We start from the raw sequence: 6,038 nt of genomic DNA, 5'->3' as shown, positions 1-6,038 counted from the left end.
TCAAGAGGTGGCGGGACTCTCTAAAATTTCCCTGGGATTCCCTAATAAAACTGAAGTGTTAGAGAGACACATTGTCTCTCTCTTCTCTGAGATGAACTGCTCTCTCCCTTGAGAGTGTACCCTTTCCCTTTTATTATTCCTTTGATAAACTCATTCCTGTTACTCTGAGCGACATATCTGAAATCTTTCTGACTTGAGAGCAAGAATTAAGGTTTGAAGGGGTTTTTCAGGCTACCTCAATTTCCTGAAAGGCCTAAGCTCTGTAACAGTCTGAGTAGCTTCACAAATGGAGGCACTCTTCAATTCCCATTACATTGTGTTCTTTATGACATATTTGCACATTTACTATTTTACTTGAACCCTCCACAACTCAAAAGGTAGGTGATGTGACTATTATTTCAATTTTATGAAAAAAGAAGTGAAAGAAAGTTTAAGTGTCTTATACAAAGTTAGGAAACGATAGGATTATATTTCTGATCTCCCAACAAAATGTCTACTCTTTCCACTTGTCATACTTCCCTGTCATGAGATTACAGGTAAAGCACTATACTTGAGAAAGTTCTCAATACAAAAAAGGCCCCCTTGTCTACAGCCTTACCTCCACTATTTACCCAATTTTATTTAGTCCCAGTAAGAAATTTGGATGAGAATTCCAAGGTGTCACACAACAAAAGATGAGCTGTGGTCACTCATGGTTGACAACGGATATGGGTGAATTCACCAATTATGTATTCAAGGAGCTTATACTTTGTTGTTCTTATTTGGGACTCCGCATCTTGGGAACACAAAAGAAGTACAGAGGACAGACTCTCCCAGTACTAAAGCAGTTCCTACTCCTCTTGAAAGCAAGAGGAAGACTCAGGAAACAACTATAAGGTGGTAGAGATAAGACATGCCTTAGATTGTATGATTAGCTAACACAAACATTAGAATGGTAAGAACCTGGTCAGGTAAGAAGTGGGAAGACATTTCAGAGAGAAAGAACTAGACCAATCACTTTGTCTGTGATAGCAGGATTGCAGGAGGAAACACTATTGTCTTATATTCACACTTCCACACACATTTCAGATGTCTCTTACCTTCTTTGAATCTGTAAAATGGTTTAATAACAGTTGCTGCAAGAAATATAGTGAGAACTAAGAAACATTATGTCTGAGAAGAGCCCTAGTGAAATGCTCAGTACCTAGGAGTGACATGTCTTTCTTCTCCACAATCCCCAATGTTTAACCATGAACACATGCTGGCACTGATCTCCAAAATGGGAAGAAACAAGCCCAGTTATACCTTAATCATTGATCCAGGCAAGTGAAAATACATTGCATTGCCGGGTTTCAGTTCTTGCGACTAAAAGGCTCAGGGGTCACTCCAGTTAAACTGGGCTGCATGAAATAACCACACAAGAGACACAAATACCTTTTTCTTTGGGGTAGCTGTGACGGCTCCTCTGACCTTAAGGGTCTGCAGGAAGAGAGAGAACACGCTCTGACCCCTTTTACTGAGGAGAAGCTATTCAAATGAGGCAAGGGGTCAGGTTTCAGGGGGCTGAGTCTATCTTCATGATGTCCACTGTCAGCAGGTTGACTGACACCTGGGTAGGCCTCACCCAAGGGCACAGTAAGAGACGGGGACCCACACAAGGCACTTCCATGGAAGATTCTATCCTAAACAGGGCAAAAGGTTATATTACAAAGGAACAGGTGAGCATAGCTTCACCCATGGGGCTGTAGCAAGACACACACAGGCACCGACCCTTGAACCCAAGAAGGGTGGGGAAAGCTCTGCCACATTTCTGTGACTGAGTGCCTCAGCACCCAGCTGGGGAGTGTGACTTAGTTAAGTGCAAGATTGGTCTCCCACATTGCATAAATCCTTTCTAGTAATAAGAAGGGAAATTGTGGGGTCCTCTTATTGTATGTGTGTGTACCTGTGAATGAAACCAGAATTTTGAGATGAGACTAGATTCCCTGCTTTGCCAATTTCCTTCTGGGTTCTTGTTGCACACATTTTGGAGAACAAAATCCACAGGCAAACACAGAAAGGAAAAGTAAATGCAGTAGGATTTATTTAAGCAAGAAGAGAGAACTCAAGCTATGTGGGAGGGGAACTGATAGCAGAAAACCCCATTTTGGTGTGCTAGTTTAGGAGATTTTATAGTTCTGGGTAGAACATGGAGCAAAATCTATGTTAAACAGGCATTGAAAACAGGACTAAAATCATTTTCAAAATCTATGTAAAACAGACATTGAAAATAGTAACAAGACTATCCCCTTTGAGTTTTAACTCTCCTTATCCAACTTCCATGTGGGTTCACCTCCATTCCCTGTTGACTTTCATTCCCATTTTCCTGCCTCCACGTTTGGTTTCTGCATTTGAACAAGACCTCAATCAGGGCCCATCAATTATAATTGCTGACCTTTGATTATTCATATTCATTAAGACATAGGACAACTTTGCTACCTCTAATATGGCCAAATTGAGTGACCCAGAGAGGTGGGCCAGGAACTCAAAATGTAAGAAGTTGGAGATGGAGAAAATATATGGCCTTCTCCATATGCTGGGAAGGAATTCATTTTTGGCCCTGAGGGGCACCCATAGGGGTCAAGCTCCTGACAGGAACCATAAGGGAGAAATAATAATCTCCATAGGTTCTTAGTTGGAATGAATCTCTGTTATAAAAAAAAATCATTAACAAGAGAAAAACAAACATAAGCTCATTAACTTGTGTATTTTATATACACACGTATATATACATACCTTGAGAACAAAGAGCTCTGAAAAGACAACTTTGAATTCAAGTTAACATAGCATCTTCCACGACAAAAACAAACAAACAAACAAAAACCAAAACAACAACAACAAAAAAAAACCAGTAAATTTTCACAGAAGTAACAAGGCAAAACCTTTCCTGCATCTTCTTCTTTGCAACTGCCTTCAACTTAACAATCCCCCATATTTTGGGAAGCCATATTCTGATCTCTCAGAGCATTTCCTGTAAACAAAAGGAAGCTAGTCAACTATGCAGAGGGATTCCGAGGAACTTCAGGAATCCTTTTACTGACTGTGATATGCAAGTTTGGACCAGACCTGAACCGTTCATGACAGCCAAAAGGAAGCTTAATTCTGTTACCAGCAACTTTTTCTCTGCCCTTTCATATACATCATTCTCCTCTCTCCTAAATACATCTTGGACAGATATTTTTAAATATTCATTTATTAAGCTGGTCTGCTCCATGTGGTTCAGGACCCACAGGCTGATAAACCCAGAACATTGAATGAGTCTTTCCTTTCAGGGATGTCAATGACGACAAAAACCTACCTAAGTAAGTCCCTTGTTAAGGTTGTGTCCAAAAAATTGCTTGATTTAATAATGTAAAGGCTATAGACATTAATAGTAACAGAGAATTAATCCCAAGGGATTTTGTTGTAAGTCACAAATAAAAAAGGTTTCCTAAATCATGTTTTATTCCTTCCCTGTGAAGGTTAATTTTAGGTGTCAATTTGACTGGATTAAGGATTACCTACCTAGCGAACTGGTAAGGCATTATCTTGGGGTGTGTCTGTAAGCATATTTCCAGAAGAGATTTGTATCTGAGTCTGAGTGGACTAAGCAGAGAAGATCTGCCCTTAATATGGAAGGGCATGACCCAATTGGCTGGGCACCAAGATGGAACAAAAACAGGAAAGGCAGACGATCTCTTTCTTGGAGCTGAGATACATTCTTTTTCTCCTGCCCTTGCACATCAGAGCTCCAGAGTCTTCAATCTTTAGACTGCAGGACTTAAACTCATAGTCTCCCAGGTTCTCAGGTCTTCAGACTCAGACTTAGCTACCCTATTGGCAACCCAAGTTCTCCAGTTTGCAAATAACTGGTCTTGGGACTTCTCTCTTTCCACAATGGCATGAACCAATTCCTTTAATAAATCCCCTCTCAGATAGATAGATAAATCCTTTGAGTCTGCCTCTCTGGAAAACCCTGATACATTCCCTTTAACCAGGTTTTTCTGATTAATTTTTTTTTTAATTTTGTAGTCCTGTTGGGCCCAAATCTTTACCATTTTCTCAGGCCATTGATACATTGTAGACGATAGCAGCCTGCAGGTCTGGGCTTCTCAGGGACAAGGTCTCAGGCTTTTATAGGAATCCTTAGGTTTGAGAGGTCAATGTTTCTACTTTAAAAGGAATCCTTTCTTATTATACTGCACATGTATACACACATACACACAGAGAGACACACACACACACATACACAAATATACCTGACTTCAAATTCCTTTCAACAATTCATTAAAAACACACATACCCGGTTAAATAGCCATGCTGCAAGGATACCATCTTTACCTAAGCACTTTACGTGCTCAGGGAACATTTCAATTAATTTATCTCTGCATACTCTCTTGTTAATGGCAGAAAACAAGTTATCAAGTCATTTTAAAAAAATTAACTCTGAGACTCTAGGCTTTGTTTAGGTATGCAGGAAAACAGCATACTAAATATGCATACCTTTGAAATTGCATTGCATATGAACCTTGTGTATATAAAATATAAAAACTTGCATATATAAAGTATGCAATCTTCATCTTGTTTTCTAAAATTCGGAAGAACTGTGACAAGTCAAGGGTTAGGAGGGAATGGCAGATATCGGATGCTAAACCAGGTTCCTGCTGGTTGCAATCTAAGGCAAAGGCTGTGAACAGCAAAAGGCAGCTCAAAGGGAGAAGTCACTTCTCCCCACTCTGAAAAGCTGACGCCTTATTCTTCCAGCTCATGTGCTTTTCCCAAGCCTCTAGGGCATTCCATTTCACAAGCACACAGGCCCACTGCCCAGAGCCTACATTCATTCAGTTCCATAAGCTGCAATTTCTTTTATTCATTAAAAAGATCAGTTTCAATGTGCTTTATTATTGAAATCAATGGCAATGTAGCAACAGTAGAAAAATTTTGAAATGTAGAAAACATTCATAATTCCACCTCCCTAACACAACAACAAACTCATGTTTATCTACTCCCTCTGGGATTGTCTCCATGTGTTCACACTTTTAGAAATTTGCAGAACTAGGAATTTGCATCATTCTGGATTTTACTTATTCATTGTTCTCCCAATCTCCACCTCTCCCTCCTAGGTTACCTGCCCCTCCCTAGAAGCTATGGCCCCAAAGATTGGATAGCAAGATGACTGGCCCAACAACAGTGGGGCTTAGACAATATCCCTTGGAAAGTATAGTGCACAGACCAGAGATACCCCCAAAAGGATCTCTGGGTCTTAAACCCCAGAACTTGTGAACATAATCTCGTTTAGAAAAAGGTCTTTGCAGATATAATTCAGAATCTTAAGAGATCATCTGGGATGATCAGGGGGACACTGAATCCAATGACTAGTGTCCTTATGAGAAATAAAAGCAGAAAAATGCACCAGGAGAAGTGAAGAAGGGCAGGTAAGATAGAAGCAGACATTGGAGTGACACAGCTACAAAGAACTCCGAGAGCCACTGGAGCCTGCAGGAGGCAAAAGGCTGTGCTCCAGAGCCTCCAGAGAAAGCATGGCCCTGCCAATGCCTTGATTCCAGACTCCCAACTCCAGGACTGAGAGGACACATTTCTGTTGTTTCAAGCCACCAATTTTGTGGTAATTTGTAATGGCACCCATAGCAAATTAATATGGAGTGTAAAAGCTTTTCAGTTTCAAGGACAGGATTGCAATGAAGCTTCCAGAATCTGCCTCACAGGGGAGCCTGTCTGCCTATCTGGACCATTCAGCCAAGGATCATGAGCATCTGGGGTTTCTTCTTACACCCAGGGCTCCCTGGTGTCTTGGCAGAGTTCACCACCACTATCCCTAGTCACCTGAAGTTCTGGTTCATTTCTGAGGATGTTAGTAGTCTCCTTCCACAACTGAATCCCTGTTTTTGAGCTGTTGCTCACATACTAAAATCATATGCACGTTAATGCCCTCAGGCCTGAATAGACATTGAGCCTCACCCCTAAAATGCACTCCCATCTCATTCCCATGGGCCAGGCACTCCCTACCACTCCTGTACTAT

This window comes from Marmota flaviventris, chromosome 4, assembly GCF_047511675.1.
Source record: "Marmota flaviventris isolate mMarFla1 chromosome 4, mMarFla1.hap1, whole genome shotgun sequence".
Lineage (NCBI taxonomy): Eukaryota > Metazoa > Chordata > Mammalia > Rodentia > Sciuridae > Marmota > Marmota flaviventris.
Note: the sequence above shows the minus strand (reverse complement) of the source record.